The sequence below is a fragment of the Pleurodeles waltl genome, chromosome 10 (assembly GCF_031143425.1).
Source record: "Pleurodeles waltl isolate 20211129_DDA chromosome 10, aPleWal1.hap1.20221129, whole genome shotgun sequence".
In the NCBI taxonomy this organism is placed as follows: domain Eukaryota; kingdom Metazoa; phylum Chordata; class Amphibia; order Caudata; family Salamandridae; genus Pleurodeles; species Pleurodeles waltl.
In genome coordinates, this window is record NC_090449.1 from 88,330,161 (window position 1) to 88,349,163 (window position 19,003).

Genomic DNA, 19,003 nt, shown 5'->3' on the forward strand with positions numbered 1-19,003 from the left:
CGAACAGCTTCTCTTTTCTTGCTGCTCGCAGTCAAGATAAGTACAATTCTACAAATTTCTTCATTAATTATTTGCACTCTTACTTTTCATATGTTAATTGAAATCTTTGCTGACTGTATAATTGTCTCATAAGCGCTTCCCATGCTTTCTGGTTCATGCACGTGCAGCACGCTCCTAACGGCAATTTTCTGCTGATACTCTTGTGCTCATTTCTGTCAGCCATTCCTTTCTTCAGCGCTCGTTATCCTATTTAGCCCTGAAGTGGTTCACTGCCACTGGAACCGTTCTTTCTTCTGCCTCATTCTTCGCACAGTGTGACCTCTTATCTCTGTATTGTGGTAATCACTCCCTAGTACTGCTGCCTTCTCCTGCTCTCCCAGTGCCTCTCAATAACATTTAGCTTGTAAACACCTCCTGGGTGGGACTTTGTCAATATTTACCCTCCCTCTTTGCTTAAACCTTTTTTCCCTGGTTTGTTTTAGCCAACACTAACAACATTAATAGAAATAGAGATTGATAGCCCTCTGATTTCCCAAAATGATATTAATGAAGAGGAATCTTTTTTTTTAATGATTTAAATGATTTTATTCAAACATCTGTACAGCAAGTAGTATCTGCTTTTGTGAGCAAAATGACTAAAAATATAGGGAATTCTATGGCACATTTAATGTCCAAAACAATTTTGGCCCATTCTGCGGCGGAAAGCAGGAAAAGAAATTTGCCATCTCTATCAAACACAAAGAAGGTACAGTCTGTCTCTACCAAAAAGAAAACACCTGCGACCAGTGAAGTTTCCTCACACGAGGATGAGGACTTGGTTCCTCCTAGGCCTCCTATTAATGAGGGGGTCTAAAAAGTCACCTTCCAAGTGCAAAACAAAACTTAAACACACTAACAAAAGACCCTATAAATTGGTGATATCCCATTTATTGGACACAAATTATGATTTACCAAGTAATGACACAGACAATGATCAGTTTATTCCTGATATTACTGAACATTCCCCACTAGTTAAAAAACTCAAACATTAATACCCAAGATTCCCCTACTGGGAACCCTTTCTTCGATACTATGGGTTAACTTATGTTTTCTCCTACTTTATTACATCATCCAAACTCATCAGAATGGTCCCCTAAGGACCATGTAGCGGAATACATTACTTCCAGGTTAAGGACTCCTCTTGATAAGCAGACCAGGACAAAACTTGAATCTGAATGCCCTAGACTCCTTCTACCATCTAACATCACTTCCACTCCTACCATCGAACCTACACTGATTACTCTTTTTCACAAAATTTGGCAAGGACCCTAGGAAAGGGGTCGACAAAGCCTGGTCCACATGCCAGGATAAACTGTTGGACATTGTTGGCCCTCTTGCCCGTACTTTTGACATGGTTGAATCCACTAAATCAGAGAATGAGTTATTAGATCCAGAAAAACGTTCACTCTGGATTCAAAGAACAATTTGTCTTCTAGGAAATACAAACTCTGCACTAACCCACAAATGCAGAAAAGGACTCTTTTTAAAACTTGATCCCAAACTCGCAACTCTAGCTCACTTAGACCCGGTTCCAAAGCAGAAGGTTTACTAGTTGGAGGTTCCTTTATCAAGGAATTGAGCAAATATGTAACAGCTTTTACTTCAATTGACAAAACTCAACAATCAATAAAGGAAATCTTTACCCAATGGGTTTTTGGAAGGGCTGGTAGAGGCCGGAACCGCTCTACCAGCCGGAATTACCAGAATGAAGGATATAGAAGTTCCTTTAACTACAACAGCAACAACTACTACCAGGATTTCAAACCACAATTTTACCAAAAGAGAGCCAGAAGTTTCAGAGGATGAGGGAATAAAAACTCAAGTGCTGCCTTTCAAACAGGTAAGCCTATCTTTTTCTTCTATTCCACGAGGGAGTCGCCTTTTACATTTCCTACAAAAATGATAAAGCATAACATCAGACCCCTGGGTACTAGCTATAGTTCAAGGCTATGCAATAGAGCTTTATGAAATGCCTTTTCAATCAACTTTTCCTCAGCCTCCAAGATTCTCTCTAGAAATGTCAAACCAAATATCTCAGGAAATTCAATCTTTACTTCAAAAAAGTGGCATCCATGTTTGTCTTCCAGAAATGTCAGGATTCTTCGGTTCCATTTTTCTAGTACAAAAGAATAACAAAAAGATACATCATTTATTCAGTCAATTTGTAGTGTACCACCACTTCAAAATGAAGACAATTCTACATCTCAGAGACTCTGTACTACAAGATGATTGGTTGGTGTTAGACCTGACATGCCTTAGGGTGGTCACCCCTAACTTTTTGCCTGCCTCCCTCCACTTTTCGGACTCTGTTTTTGCTGGCTTTTAGACTCTGCACACTTTACCACTTCTAACCAGTGCTAAAGTGCATATGCTCTCTCCCTTTAAACATGGTAACTTTGGATCATACCCAATTGGACTATTTAATATACTTATAAGTCTTAAGTAATGTGCACTGTATGTGCCTAGGGCCTGTAGATTAAATGCTACTAATGGGCCTGCAGCACTGGTTGTGCCACCCACTCAAGTAGCCCCTTTACCTTGACCCAGGCCTGTCATGGCAAGGTGTGCAGTTTCACTGCCACTTCGACTTGGTATTTAAAATACTTGCCAAGCCTAAAGCTCCCCTTTTTCTACACATAAGTCACCCCTAATGTGTGCCCTAGGTAACCCCTAGAGCAGGGTGCTGTGTGGGTAAAAGGCAGGGCATGTACCTGTGTAGTTTACATGTCCTGGTAGTGTAAAACTCCTAAATTCGTTTTTACACTACTGTGAGGCCTGCTCCTTTCATAGGCTAACATTGGGGCTGCCCTCATACATTGTTGAAGTGGCAGCTGCTGATCTGAAGGGAGTAGGAAGGTCATATTTAGTATGGCCAGAATGGTAATACAAAATCCTGCTGACTGGTGAAGTTGGATTTAATATTACTATTTTAGAAATGCCACTTTTAGAAAGTGAGCATTTCTCTGCACTTAAATCTTTCTGTGCCTTACAATCCACGTCTGGCTAGGTTTAGTTGACAGCTCCTTGTGCATTCACTCAGACACACCCCAAACACAGGGTACTCAGCCTCACTTACATACATCTGCATTTTGAATGGGTCTTCCTGGGCTGGGAGGGTGGAGGGCCTGCTCTGACACAAAGGACTGCCACACCCCCTACTGGGACCCTGGCAGACAGGATTGATCTGAAAGGGGACCTGGTGCACTTCTAAACGACTCTTTGAAGTCTCCCCCACTTCAAAGGCACATTTGGGTATAAAACAGGGCCTCTGCCCTACCACCTCAGACACTTGCTGGAGAAGAAACCTGAACCAGAACCTGCATCCTGCCAAGAAGAACTGCCTGGCTGCTCAAAGGACTCACCTGTCTGCTTTCTACAAGGACTGTTGCCTTGCTGTTGGCCTGCTGCCTTGCTGAACTCTTGTCTGGCTGCCAAAGTGCTCTCCAAGGGCTTGGATAGAGCTTGCCTCCTGTTCCATGAAGTCTCAGGACCAAAAAGACTTATCTTTTTCATTTGGACTCCTCGTGTGCCGAAAAATTTGACGCACAGCTTGCTCCGCGGTGAGAAAATCTGCCGACGCTGCCCGACGCGACGCCTACGGGGCGACCGGAACTTCGACGCACAGACTCACATGGACAACGCCGCCGGGCTTCCAGAGAGGAAATCGACGCGACGCCTGCTGTGAGAAAGAAAATTCCACGCACAGCCTCCTGTAACAAGGCGTAGCCGGATAACAAGCTGAGGAATCCGCGCACAGACCCTGGAACATCTGGTAATCCTGCAAACCATAGAAGGAGTCGGCCCGCGTGCCGGAAAACGAAGCACGTCTTCCCCGAGTGAAAAATAACAACACAAGTCCGTGTGTGAAGGGGCGAAACCGACGCACACACCATTTTCTTCTCGCAGAACGACGCACGTCTCCCCGCGTGAAATATAACGACGCAAGTCCGTGTGTGAAGGGGCGAAACCGACGCACACACCATTTTTCCACGCATCTCCTCCTCTGCAGCCCTCTATGGAGATTTTTCACTCCAAACCAGGTACTTTGTGCTTGAAAGAGACTTTGTTTGCTTTTTAAAGACTTAAGACACTTTTATCACTTTTCAGTGATACTTCTACAAATTCTTATTTCATCTTTTTATTGTGTTGATCTACAAATATCCAGATAAATATTCTATATTTTTCTAAACACTGTGTGGTGTATTTTTGTGGTGCTGTATGGTGTTATTGTATGATTTATTGCACAAATACTTTATACATTGCCTTCTAAGTTAAGCCTGACTGCTCGTGCCAAGCTACCAGAGGGTGGGCACAGGATAATTTGGATTGTGTGTGACTTACCCTGACTAGAGTGAGGGTTCTTGCTTGGACAGAGGGTAACCTGACTGCCAACCAAAAACCCCCATTTCAAACAGTTGGTCATACTAGATTTCCAAGATGCATACCTGACAATTCTGATACATTAAGAATTCAGAAAATTCCTTCCGTTTCAATGGTCAGGCCTAACTTATAATTTTTCCTCCCTTCTATTTGGTCTCTCGTCAGCACCTTGGTGCCCTACAAAGCTAATCAAACCAGTAGTTACTTTTCTCAGGTCCAAAGGAATATGTATTATAATTTACTTAGACAACATTCTTATTATAGGTCAAAACATTCTTCTTCTTCAATACCATCTTCAGATCACTTGTTCCCTTCTCTCAGATTTGGGATTTCTGATCAACAAAGAAAAATAAATTCTTACTCTGTTGAAGCAGATATAATTCCTAGTTTTCCTAATTAACTCTTCAAGGGCAACTCTTCATCTTCCTTCTTCAAAGGTCAAAACCATCAAGTCAGAAATTTATCAAACACTCCAGAGCACTTGCCTTTCTCTAAGATCTCTTGCAAGATTAGTCAGTCTCCTATCGTCCTCCATGCAAGCAAAATTTCCAGGTCCTTTACACTATCGAGCTCTGCAAAGTTAAAAATCTGCCACTTACACAAAGATCTAACTTGTCCAGACGTAATTTCTCGAGACTCAGAATCTCAAACAGAACTCCAATGGTGGATAGACCATTTAGGTGCCTGGAACGGCAGGGCTATCTTCTCATCTATCCCAGATCTTGTATTCGAGTCAGATGCAAGTCTGACAGGATGGGGCACAAGATGTGGTTTGATCTCGACTGGAGGTACATGGAGGTACATGGTCCCCACAGGAACGCAAATTGCATATCAATTGTTTAGAGATGCTTGCGGGCTCCTTTGCAATAAAAAGCCTGACAAAGGATCGAGTACAATGTTCCATTCTTCTACACATGGACAATATCTCAGCAGTCCAGTACATCAATCACCTAGGAGGCACAAACACCAAGGGGCATATTTATACTCTGTTTGCGCCGAATGTGCGTCAAACATTTTGACGCACATTCGGTGCAAACCCTGCCCCATATTTATATTTTGACACCCGACCCCGCGGACGTCAAAATTCCACCATGTGCATCATTTTTTGGAAGGGGGAAACTGTCTTGCGTTACTGATCTGCAAGGAAGGCGTTCCCTTCCAAAAAATGACTTTAAGGCCTGTGCGCCTTATTTATGCTTCCGCGTCAAAACTCTCACACTTTCAGCTTGGGAAGTTTTGGGATCCCACAATCTTCAACTGGCATTTCAACAGGAGATGCAGAATTTATGATTAATTCTGAGTCCCAGGCACTACCAAGGTGTACAAATCAGCCTGGTCTCTCTGGACAAGCTTGTGTATGAAAAATCTACCAATCCATTTTCAGCAGATGTAACTCTAATTGCAAATTTTCTTGCGGCTGAAGCTAGTTCAGGTAAGTCTTATGGTATAATAAACTTGAATAGATCTGCTATTTCCATGAACCATTCTTTAATCTATGGCAAACCAGTCAGAGAACATCCTCTCATATGTCACCTGTTAAAGGGGGTAAAGTTATGCAATCCACCTATTCCTAAATATAGTAAATTGTGGGATACTAATGTTGTTTAAAACTTTTCATTTCATGGCCTGACAATGCTAACCTATCATTAAAATTTTTATCTGCCAAACTTACATTGTTGTTCCTAATATTTATAAAACGACTTTCCAATGTTAAAGCCCTTGACATTACTTCACGTCAATTCACTCCTACAGGTGTTTTCTTTTCAGTCCACATAAGGACAAAGACTAACCTAACTTCAGTTTTTTATCCTTATTATCCAGGTCAACCCAAACTTTGTGTTGGACAATGCGTTCAAGTTTACGAAGTCAAAACAGCTGATCTCAGAACGTACTCTCACTATCAACTCCTTGTATCTTTCAGAAAACCCTATAAACCAGTTTCTTCACCTACTCTAGCTTGGTGGATGACATGGACAGAGAGGTGGTTCAAGAGCCAACATCCAGTCAAGTTTGTCCACAGATGAGACTTACAGATTGCTCTCTCATTCAGTTGGGGGGTCAAGTGCAGTTTTTTCTCCACAACTGGTGCTTCATTCAAGATGCAAGGGTGTTGCAGACTGTTCAGGGTTTCCGTTTAGAGTTTTATCAGACCCCCCAGCAGGGGAGTCTTCCTCCTCCTCTCAATTTTTCCCTTCAAGACGCCAGCATGATCAATTCAGAGACTCAGGCTTTGTTCCAGAAAAGAGAACCCCATCCTTCCGGTTTCTGCAGCAACATTTTTCTGGTTCAAAAAAGGGGAGGAGGGCATCGGTTGGTTTTAAACCTCCAAGAGTTCAACTCCATCATCGTTTACAGGCATCTCAAAATGGAGGGTCTTCATCAGTTGCCATATCTTCTTCAGACAGGAGACTGGTTGATGCGATTGGACATCAAGGATGCATATCTGACTATTCCCATTTGGCACCCTCACAGGTGTTTCCTCCAGTTCAGGTGGAGGGGCAGTTGGATGGAGTATTTGTTCCTGCCTTTCAGGTTTTCCTCAGCGCCTTGGTGCTTCACCAAGCTGCTCAAGCTGGTGGTTGCGCATCTGAGGGAGAAAGGGATCCGCCTGATCATATATATTTGGATGATATACCGATCATGGCGCAGTCCCAGGAGTTGCTCAAACAACACAGTTTCACAACGATCTCCCTTCTCCAGGATCTGGGGTTTGTCATAAACGAGAAAAAATCGATGCTTATGCCATCCAGGACTGTAGAATTCTTAGGTTTTGTGATCGATTCAGAAGGTCCCTATTGGTCCTTCCCAAGTCCAAGCTTCGGGACATCAAGAAAGAGCTTCAGGTAGCATTAGTCCAAACCCCGTTGTCCCTGAGGAAAATCACACGTATTGTGGGCCTGCTGGCCTCATCAATTCAGGCGATTTTTTCGGGGCCCCTTCACTACAGGACCGTACAGAGGCTCAAAATCCGCCATCTTCAAAGAGGCCTGACTTATTCCGATTTGGTTCCTCTGATGTAGGAAGTTCAGTCGGAGCTCAGTTAGTGGTTGACGCAAGTCGATGCATGGAATGACAGGGCTATATTCAGTTCCCAGCTGGAGACTGTGATAGAATCGGATGGCAGCCGATGGGGCTGGGGAGCGAGATGTGGGGATATCTCGACAGGGGGGAGATGGTCACAACAGGAACTTTAGTTGCATATCAGTTGTCTGGAGCTGTTAGCAGGGTCCTTTGCGATAAAGACTCTATCTCCCAAGAAGGTTTTGTGTTCTATTCTTCAGCGAATGGACAATATCTCGGCAGTCAGATACATCAACAAGTTGGGGGCACCAGGTCGTCAGCCCTGGCCGAGATAGCCAAAGATTTTTGGCATTACTGTGGAAACACAGACTTCTGGTGACGGTGGAATATCTTCCGGGTCAGGTCAATGTGGTAGCGGATTGGAACTCTAGGTACCTCAGGGATTACAGCAACTGGAAGCTTCTGCCTCAGCTATTCCATTTGACCCAACAGCTGTGGGGCCAGTGCAATATAGATCTATTTGCCTCTCGTTTGAACAGGCAGATAGAGGATTTTTTCAGCTGGAGGCCGGATCCGTTGGTGAGGGCCACGGATGCCTTCCTTCAGGATTGGGCAGGGTCCCTCAATTTTGCTTTTTCCCCTTTTGCCATGATTCCGAGGGTGGTGACTCAGATCAAGCGGCAGAGAGCAGAGGTATTCCTGATTACTCCGACTTGGAGAGCTCAGCCTTGGTTCCTGTTACTTCTGGAGCTGGCGTGTGACTCTCCTCTATACCTTCCTTGGTCTCCAGACATGCTATTGGGTCCGCAGGGTGAGAGGCATCCTCTGGTACTGGAGAGACAGTTGCAGCTGATGGCTTGGAGTCTTTCAGGCAACAGTGGCATTTGCCAGGCATTTCGGGATCGGCTGAAGAATTTATCTATAGAGCATGGGCACCGTCTACTAGACAGAGGTATTCCTCCACTTGGAGTGTTTGGAGAGTTGGTGCCTGGAACAGCATTTGGATCCCGTGGCAGCTGGGATTGTCCAAATCGTGATTTTTTTCTCTCAGAAAGCCAAGGAAGGATTGTCGTACAGGTCAGTAAATAATTTTTATTCAGCCATTTTAGCTGCCCATGTCAAGGTCGATAGCATTCCAGCAGGCATGCACCCTGTGGTGACTAAGCTTCTTAAGGGTGTGAGATTTTCCAATCCTCCTTCTCCTAAGTATACGTTTCTTTGGGATGTGATTTTAGTTCTTAACTTGTTTGAGAACTGGCCAGACAATTCGGTTTTGTCAAGGGAGCAATAGTCAGCCAAGTTAGCAATGGCAGCCTGTCGAAGATCTTCAGACGAGAAGGCTCTGGATCTTTCAGGTAGAGTTTTTAAACCAGAAGGTGTTTCTTTTTCTATCTTTAGGAGGACTAAGACAATGTCTACGAGTATTGAGTATTCTACATTTCCTTTTTCTAAAATGTTGTGTGGGGTTGATTGCTTAAAAGCGTATGAACAGTGTACTAGATCGCTCAGGTCTGATCTGACAGGTCAATTGCTGATTTCATTGTGTAAGCCTTTTAAGCCTGTTTCTGCAGCGACCATTGCTAGATGGTTGCGCATTGTAATGGTCAAAGTAGGCATTGATACGCACTGATTTGGAGCGCACTCGGTTAGAGGTGCAATGGCATCAAAATCTGTGTATTTGGGAGTGTCTGTGCAAGATATTATGAAATCAGCTGATTGGTCTTCGGACTCTACTTTTAATCAGTTTTATTACAAACCAGTGGGTGATTTTGCACCTAGGGTTTTTCATGCAGCTTTGAGCTAGCATAATCTGAGCCTCGGGTCTTGCCATAGAATGTAAAATTTGCTAGCATTTGTGCCAAGAATTTTCAATTCTATTAAGGACACGGAGGCGAGGAATATCCCTCCCAGGGTATTTATTTGCTGTGTCATGTGGCAATATGATAATCTCAGGCTATGTTGGATATGTTTTAATGTGCCCTCCTGAGTTATGAAGTTGATGTATAGGATTACCATGTTATTATTATTTTTTCCTGTTTTTTCTTAGGCTCTGAACAGAAGTCGGAATAAGAGGAAAGTCTTCTCCAGAAAAGAACAGTTGGACATGCTATCTAAGGTGAATGATCGCCTTCAAGCAGTTGAGTTTCCTTTGTGGAAGTTCTTGGTTTAATGGTTCATCGTGATGCAGTTCGGTGGAGCAAAGAAAGAGGAGTTCTACTTGTTGTTATAGACTCTAATAGGGTCTGGAGGCATGTGATTGGTGGACATGTTGTATAAGGCATGACAGGAAATGTAGTTACGTTTTTTCTGTGTTTTGATTGGCTGCTGTAAATTTGGGTAGTAAAGAAAGAGAAACATAATCCTCATCTCCGTGTCCTTAATAGAACTGAAAATTCTTGGCGCGAATGCTAGCAAATTTTACATTCCTCATGCAAAATTGATGTGTCACACCAAGAGAGCAAAAGCGAAGAGAGAGATATAGCAATCAGGGGCGGTTGTCCCGGATATAATAACCACCCATAACACTGTTGTCAGAATCAAATTATGTTAACCAAGGCTGCAGAATATTACTCAGGGAAAAGCTTCATAATAACAGTATGACATAGTACAATAATGAAAAAACTATATTCTAAACACATAAAGATTACTCTTCATGACTGCTGCTGTTTCCAAATAGGTCTTGTATTAACTAATATAGACATCATTAAGCAGGCAAAAGTTAGCAAGGAGAAAGTAATAGTAAATACTTAAAAAAAGATAAAACAATTAAAGGCAGCAAGACAAATACTGTATATATTCTAGGCAATTTGCCTGTGTAAAATGTTCTGCGAAAATACACAGAGTCTATTCAGCACCTTTTGATGTCTCGTGGTAAAGCCAGAGATGTCCGATCCTTCATTATATTCAGACCACTATCGTGGCTGTCAGTCTAGCATTTTGGGCAAATCATCTCTGTCGACTGATGCTCCTGACTTAACCATTGCTTGTCCAGTGAGTAAACACGTCGTGATTAGATCAGGGATGTCCAGTCCTCCATTTTATTAAGTCCACTATGGATCCGCTTGAGTTCTTCCTTATTCAGGAGAGCAGAAATTTCCCCACAGCCTTTACGCAACTTTACAATATTAATTACCTGTCAGTGAAGATCCTTTTCAGTATGGTCTAAAGCCTCAAAATGTTCCACCAGTGGAGCATTAGTCACATTGCACCTCAATCGGCGTCTGTGCTGGCATATTAGTATCTTTATTTTCTGTGCAGTCTGACCAATATATACAACACTGCATGGGCAGGTGATAGCGTAAATAACATTTGCTGTATTACAGTTAGTTAAATGAGTCAATGCAGTTTTCACATTTCTGTATACAAAATCTTCTGTCTCAATTGAAAATTCACAGACTGCACATTCCCAGTACAGAGTAAGGAGTCCCCTGTGGCCTAGTGGTTCTGGTGTCAGACCCCTTCTGTTGAAGGATAAGTGTTCTAGTCTAGGAGTGTCAGTAGTTGTTTCTCTACTTGGTTTTCTTTTCAACTTCAAACATTTAATGCAGATTCCGAAAGATGATCTGACACCTTTTACTTCACAAATACATTTTTCTTTTCAATTTATCCAGAAACATCTCATTCTAAGTATCTCAATCATCAAAGACTAAAAAACCTCTCTTTCTATCTCTCTCTGCCTCTGTCTTTCAATTTGTCTCTGTCAATCTCTTTCTCTAGATGTCCCAATCAATCTCTGACTTTCTCTCTCTCTCTCTCTCTCTCTCTCTATCTCTATCTCTCTGTCTCTATCTCTCTTCCATCCCATAATGGGGTGGAAGTGAGAGAGGGAGTGATTGTTTTTGTAATGGTCTCTCCATGCTGTGACTTCAAATTGTCACACTAGCCGGATGTTTGATTCCAATGTCATACTTATGTTGTATGGAAATACCGGAGTTTGCTGGTGACCTGCTGGTGAAGCCAATGAACTGTGACTCTGTAGGATGCTGTTTCGAGTCCTGGTATCACATGATAGTGTTTTGGCTCATTTACAAGCTTTTTTAAAAATATTAAAGATGCTTAGTGATGTGACATTTTCAGCTTTTTGCCATGAAAATCTTTGGATCACATGTCATAGTAGGGTTTGGACACTATAGAGTAAGGAGTGAGCAGTGGCCTAGTGTTTAGAGACGTCAGACCTCCACCATGAGGGTTGAGTCATCTAGGTGTGACACTGGTCATTTTCCTGGTTTCTGTTCTTTTCAACTTCAAATATTTAAGGTACATACTAAAAAGTGATCTGACTCTTTTGACTCCACAAATGTATTTTTTTGTTTTTCAATTTGTCTGGAAATATCTCATTCTAAGTATATCAATTGTCAAATCATAAAAAAACTATCTCTAAATCCCCTCTCTATCTGTTCCTGTCTTTTTTAAATGTGTCTCTCTCAGCCTTTCTCTAAATGTCTCTCTCACCCTCAATCTCTGGCTTTCTCCCTCTCCTTCTCTCCTATAATGGGATGGCAGAGAGAGAGAGATATTGTTATTGCAATGGTCTCTCCATGCAATGATTCAAAGAGTCCCACTAGCAAGATGTTTGGTTTTGATATCACAGCTATATTTTGGTGCATTAAAGTACAAGGTCATTGGTGGTCTGCTGGTAAAGAGCATGAAATGTACCTCTGTAAGTTGGGGTCAAATCCTGGTCTGGCATGTTAGTGTTTCTCATCATTCACTAGATTTTTGAACATTAATGTTACTTAGTGATGAAATATTTAAGTGTTTTTCCTGTCAAAATCGGTGGGTCGCGTGTCACAGATATGTCTGGATAACCACTAGTAAGGAGTTTCCTGTGGCCTAGTGGTTAGGAAGTTAGTCCTCCACCATGAAAGTTGAGTGTTCGGGTCTTATTAAGTCAGTGGAATTTTCCTTGCTGTATTTTCTTTTCAATGTCAAATGGCTAAGGTAAATAGCAAAAGTTGAACTGACCTTTTTTACTCCACAAATACATTTTTCTTTTCAGTTAGACCAGAAACATCTCATTCTAAGTATATCAATCATCAAAGCCTAAAAAAAACTCTCTCTCTCTTCCATCCTATAAGAATGGGATGGAAGAGAGAGAGATTGTTATTACAATGGTCTCTCTATACAATGACTCCAAAGTGCACACTAGCAAGATGTTTGGCTTCAATGTCAGTTATGTTTTGCTGCTACATTTTAATTTTCAAATAATCCAGAAACATCTCTTTCTAAGTATATCAATCATCAAAGCCTAAAAAAAACTATTTCTCTGCCCCTATCTCTCTACCCCGCTCTTCCAATTTGTCTGTCAATCTCTTTCTCTAAATGTCTCTTCATATCTATATCTCTGACTTCCTCCTTCTCTCTCTTCTGCTCAAAATTGTCTGACTCCAATGTGTCCTTTTCTATACATTCTGTAGTAATGTGACTTCTTCAATTTCTTCCAATAGACCACAGTTGTTTTCCAGCACAGTGATGCTTCTCTGAGGATGTGTTTGTGTGTATTCACTGTCTCAGAAGTTTCCCTTGTGTTCCTCGCCAAGTCACGTTGTGTGCCATTCCCACTTCATCGTAGGTTACCCTGCCTTCCAGTGGCGGCTGGTGATTTTTAAAAGTGGTGGGCCATATGCAGCATCTAATAGATAAAAAAACGTTCAAAAGTACTGACATGTTTACATTTGTATTGCAGAGGTGACCGAGGCAAATTTTATTAATATGTATGTTTTATTTATAGAAAATGTGTACTGATCACCTTTGCGATACAAATTTAACTTTGATTAAAATAAATAAACAAAGAAAAATATCCTTACCTCCGTGAGCTGATTCTTCGGACCCACGCTGTCAGACAAACATGTGCATGCTGGCCAACAGTATCCCATCCACTCCAAGCACTGCTGTCATGCTGCTTTTCTTACAAAACAGCATGAGAGCAGAGCCAGGTCAGCTAGGTCAGAAAACCACAACGCTCCGTCTGAGACTGATGGGGCTGTGCAGAAGCTCTTCCAGCTCCCATGCAGCATAAATTATAGAAGCCAGAACTGCACATGTGAGGTTGGCGACAGCAAAAATATGGCCAATCTGTCATGGGAAGTTCATTAATCCAGTCTAGTGAATCCTTATCACATTGCTCTGTAGTCCCGTCCCTACCATACAGGAACAAATTACTCGGTATACGTAGTCTGTGTAGGGTGTAGTGGCTCGCAGTAGGGGGTCAACTCCACCAACCTCTTACGGATCAGTTGCCCCTGCTGTCATCCCCTGTTGGTGATGTAATTCACATCATGGTCTTGCTCCAACATTCCTCACTATGGGGGTTATTCTGACCGCGGCGGACGGCGGTCGCCGCCCGCCAAGCGGTTCCCGCCGAAAGACCGCTCCGCGGTCAAAAGACCGCGGCGGTCATTCTGGCTTTCCCACTGGGCCGGCGGGCGACCGCCGAAAGTCCGCCCGCCAGCCCAGCGGGAAACACCCTTCCCACGAGGACGCCGGCTCAGAATGGAGCCGGCGGAGTGGGAAGGTGCGACGGGTGCAGTTGCACCCGTCGCGAATTTCAGTGCCACTGAAATTCTTCGTGGGGCCCTCTTATGGGGGCCCCTGCAGTGCCCATGCCATTGGCATGGGCACTGCAGGGGCCCCCAGGGGCCCCGCGGCACCCCCTACCGCCATCCTGTTCCTGGCGGGAGAACCGCCAGGAACCGGATGGCGGTAGGGGGTGTCAGAATCCCCATGGCGGCGGAAGGCGCTCCGCCGCCATGGAGGATTCTCAAGGGCAGCGGGAAGTCGGCGGTACACCGCCGACTTTCCGTTTCTGGCCGCGGCTGAACCGCCGCGGTCAGAATGCCCAGCGGTGCACCGCCAGCCTGTTGGCGGTGCTACCGCCGACCTCCGCCATGGCGGTAATTACCGCCAGGGTCAGAATGACCCCCTATGTCTATTGGAGACATCACATATAACCTCTGTCTCACCCATTGCTAGCATCTGTGTACCAAAAGTACCCACAATGTCCAAATCCTCATCTGTACCTTCTCAGCGTAGTATTCTGGGAGTCCCGTAATTAATAGAACTTCTACTTCGTGCATAAGAGTATTGATTCCTGAATTCAACACAACTTCAATACATCTTCAAGCGCGAGGGCCACAGTCCTCTTGTTTTATACGATGCTCACCCCAACAGTTATGGCCTGTTGTGGATTCCTAAATGCCACTCCTAAAGACTCAACAAGAGACGAGTCATCAGTTGCAGTGGCCTCCTCTCATATGTGGTGGTGTTTAGGGATGTGGCAATCTTTCCTTGTGACGATGTAAAACGTCAGTCTGCTCCTATGTGAGAAGATGGTTCGAGGTGTAGTAGATATCAGGGCAGATTTCATCAACACTTTGCACCACCACAAAGTCATGCAAAATGAAAAGTACTTACTTTCCAGAGGTTTTTTATTGTTCTGGAAAGTTGTCCTTAAGTTAATACAAATAGTGCTTTGCATTACTTTGTGCTACTTTAAGTCTAAGGGGTGTTCCATGGGTGATACTTGGTTGTTCCTACGAAAGCACCCATGGATTCTTGGTAAAAATCCAAGACCTTCAAAGAATATCAGATTTGGCGTTGCCTCAAAAAGTAATCTTGCCTTGATACAGGCATTACGAGGGTGAAATGTTTAAATGTCTCCAAACATATCAAGCATTGAAAGTCTGCTGATGTGTACTGCACATGTCCAATGAGGTTAATGTTAAAAAAATGTTTTTTCAAATCTTTTAAACGAGTCCTTAAGAATATTGGTCAATTTGCGTTCAGCATCTGCCTACAGATAATTGCTGTGGTTGGAACTGAAAAGAATAAAATAAATTATCCCTTTAACTCTGTTACAGTGTTTGTGCTTTTGACATTTGGTTCAACCATATGTGTTTTATTAAAAGAGAATGCATTTTTTTTTTGCCAAATTGCAATACATTTAACTCTGATAAGACAGCTGTATGTGAACTGTAGAGCTGTCAGAAGCAGAAGTAAAGTATAAATGTGCCCTACCGGATTCGTAAACATAACAATATTCTAGAATTCATTTTTTCTGGCATTCTCCGAAAAGGGACATATTTCCTGGTATAAAAAATGCTATAGAACCATTATTTCCAGGTTATAGGTGACCCAGGCTGACATCAAATGTGGTGGCATTAGATTCCAGGTGCATTATTTCCCTTTTGGCAGTGTGAAATGTGAAATAATGCTCCATGGTGCATAACCACAGCCTTCATGTCTGCCTCCAATCACACACATCACACACTTGGAATGGCCGGGCAGCCATTTCATTGGTTTGGACCACAATACTCAACACGGATACCCAATGAGACTGGTCCTGCCAAACAGGACCACTTTAGATCAGTTGAAGGTGTAGTACCCTTCCCCTTTTCTAATGGGAGTGTAAGGAGGGGCACCAAAGTATTCCCCTGTAGGAGTCATCAGCCAAGTGATGGCGGAAGGGATAGGATTTGAAGATTTCCTTTGAATATAAGGGTGCTGAAGAGGAAGTGTTATGAGGGGGGCTGTTGGAAGGCAATAGAGAGCACCCTTTTTAAGCAAATTTTTAAGACTTTGAAAAATACAGTACTATACAGGTTTAAAGGGCTTTCATTGAAGTCAATGGGGAAAATAGCAGTGTGCACTTGAGCACTTCTAGGGTGAGTTCAGTCGAACCCACAGGAAATCAAGGTGCTGGGGACCTAGAACAAAAGTCAACAGTCAAACTTTTGTTACGTTGCCCAGGGAGTCTAGTTGCAGAGGTTACTTGGATGCCCTTGGTGCTGAACGATCCAGAGTTGCTGGTGTGTTTTGCACTCTGTTGCAAAACTGGACTTGGGAGTGGACTCACACGCTACCCCTTGGATGTAGAGGACTTTGGGGGCCAGGACCAGGATGCGACGCTTGGATCTTCACCAACTATTCATGTGGCTCCGGGTGTAGAGGCAGCTCCTATCTGTCAATCACTAGGCTGGTCGTGCCAAAGCTGCTTTGCTGCTCCAGTCAAAGTCACTTACTTCAGGCGGCAAACCCACACAAGGTTTTCACCACTAGCACATGCTGGGGAAACGGTTCCAGTACTGTTCTCCGTAGATTACTCTGTGTCCTCCTCTTTGCGCTGGGACTAGAGACCAGGTCCTGTTGTTGATGCAGGCATCTCTTTGTGCTTCTTTCTTCTTGCCCAGGTAAGATTTAAGTTCTGGTGCCTGGGGAGCCCCTCAAATCCTGGTTTAGGGGGCATTTAAGGATGTGAATGACAGTGGCCAGGGGGCTACTGTCTGTGCTGCTATTCCGCCTCTGCAGTGATGATTTCTCTTGGGGAGTATGTCACTTTCTGCCCAGAACCCCCTACAGGGGTCTGCCAAGATGGCAGAACCCTTCCTTGGCCGTGCAGGCCTCCTAGCCCCACCCTCAAAAGTGTGGCTAGTTTAAGAGAGGTGTATGACTCCTGCATATCTAATTTCACAGCTCCCCGGTTGGGCAGGGCGGGAAGGCATTGTCCTCAATGCGGGGACAACTACTTGCACATCAAAGGCAGGTGAAGATTTTGGGGCTCACTGCCCTTATGTTTTTCTCACTATCCAGCCTGGGTGGGAGGAGGTGTGACCTCCTTCCTGCTCAGGCCCTTTGTCGTACATCCTGCCAAGGTGCTGGCACTACTGGCACAAGGTCAGACTTCTGTCTGTGGTGGCAGCAGCCCGGGAGAGCCCACCAAAACAGTACAGGACTAGGTAACTTGGTGAGCACCCTCTAAGGGTGCAACCTGGGCATGTGCTTTTTATTCCTAAACATGGGCATCATGTTCAGGAGTAAAAATCACAGTGTTTGATACCAAACATGATGGGATCCGGCTGGGTCATAGCAGAGAAGGACATCTGAGCAGTGGCCAGATGCCAGCCCTGGTACCCCTTTTGCACCCTTCTCCTGGGTACCCTGGGTACCATTTACTGGAGACTCACTGGGATGGTAAGGTGCTTGCCAGTTGGCCTATGCAATTTGACATATACTTTGAGTGAAAAAGCAGTGGTACTGAGGCCTAGTTAGCCGGCCGCAGTACACAAAGAGTTCAAAAACCACAGCATCTGACAGAAAAAAGTGGGAGGTGACCATCCAAAAAGGGGCACTTTACAACAAGGCAAAATTCTTGCATCACTAAAACAGCGGTTCCCTTGAAAGTTTTGTAGGAAATGAACCACTTTTGTACTGCAATGAGGGTCAGGGCTTAGGCATATGTAGAGGTTTTGCAGACCACTGTTTGATTTTGTCTTGTTAAAAAGATGAGGTAGGTGCGTAAGCCTGTCGGCTGCTCCTAGAAGGTGTCTGTCTGGAGTAGAGTGGTTCTGTTGCATTTCTGTATTGGGCAGAGATGCCCACCTTCTATAAGTTTCCATCTTCACATTTAAACTCCTGTTCCAGGGACAGACGTTAAGTAAAGAAGAAACTCCAAATGAACAAGGAAGGACTCACTATGTGGATGATCTGTCTGGACAGGATTTTAGTTGTGTACTTCTTGGGACTCTATGGGCTGTTTCTTTAAGGCCAGTTTCATGGGCTTCACCATTCTCTGTGAGAGTCAGTAGACGGCAACTTTGCTAGGAACACTGAGGGCAAGTGTTTCTCTAAACTTTTGTGGACCAGGTCTTGATGGCGGTGACCTAGGAAAGTGTGCTCCAGTTTCCTGCAAGACACACAGCTGCCTGACCAGATGTCTTTGAGACCCGGGACTGCAGGCAAGTGGTGTAGACTGCTCTGAGGGTCCTGCTACAGAGATTCCCCAGGACTTGCTGCCAGAATCTTGAAGCAAGAGGACAGGTCCCTGCAGTCTTTTTCATTCATGTCTAAATTAAAAGGTTCCAGAGAAATACATTCAGAACAATTAGAGGCCAGGGGACTGGAAAATCTTTCCAGGTGGGATGATCATGCTACTCAGAGTGATACACAAAAAATCCTATTTCAAAAGATCCAATGGGGCATTAGTTATCTATTTTTGCCACCAACTAATGGGCTGCCCAGCTTGTCCCCAGGGTCAAAACAAATCATTACAGCACCTATAGGTCAATTAATTATTCCACCAGGTTGGTAAGGGCGTGGATAGACTAGTCCAATCCAAGTGCATAATTTGTCATCACCTGGTCCCTGGCATACATTGTTATTCCCCAAGTGGGAATGTATAGTGCCCTGGGGGAACAGTGAATCAAGCTCTAATGTTTGAACTAGTCACAGGCAGATCAAGGTGCCAACTGTTATCAAACCTGGGGAGCCCTACAAGTTGTCAGAGTTTGCCCTTGAGTCAGTAGGCTCCCCTGGGACAAGAGATCACAGGAGCACCTTGTGTTTGTGATTGGGAGTAGTGAGATGGGAGCAACTGCCAGCTCTTTTCCAATTCTTTTTGTTGCACAGGAAAGCTTTACGGCAGCAAAATCTACATTGGATAGTAGTCAAGCAGCATTACTTCTCCCTGAAGGTTCCCAAGAGCCCACTCCCTCCCACTGCTATAAAATCACAAAACATCCTGAGCGTCAGGTTGCGTTCGTCTGCCCCGCTGGGGCCAGACAGAGCA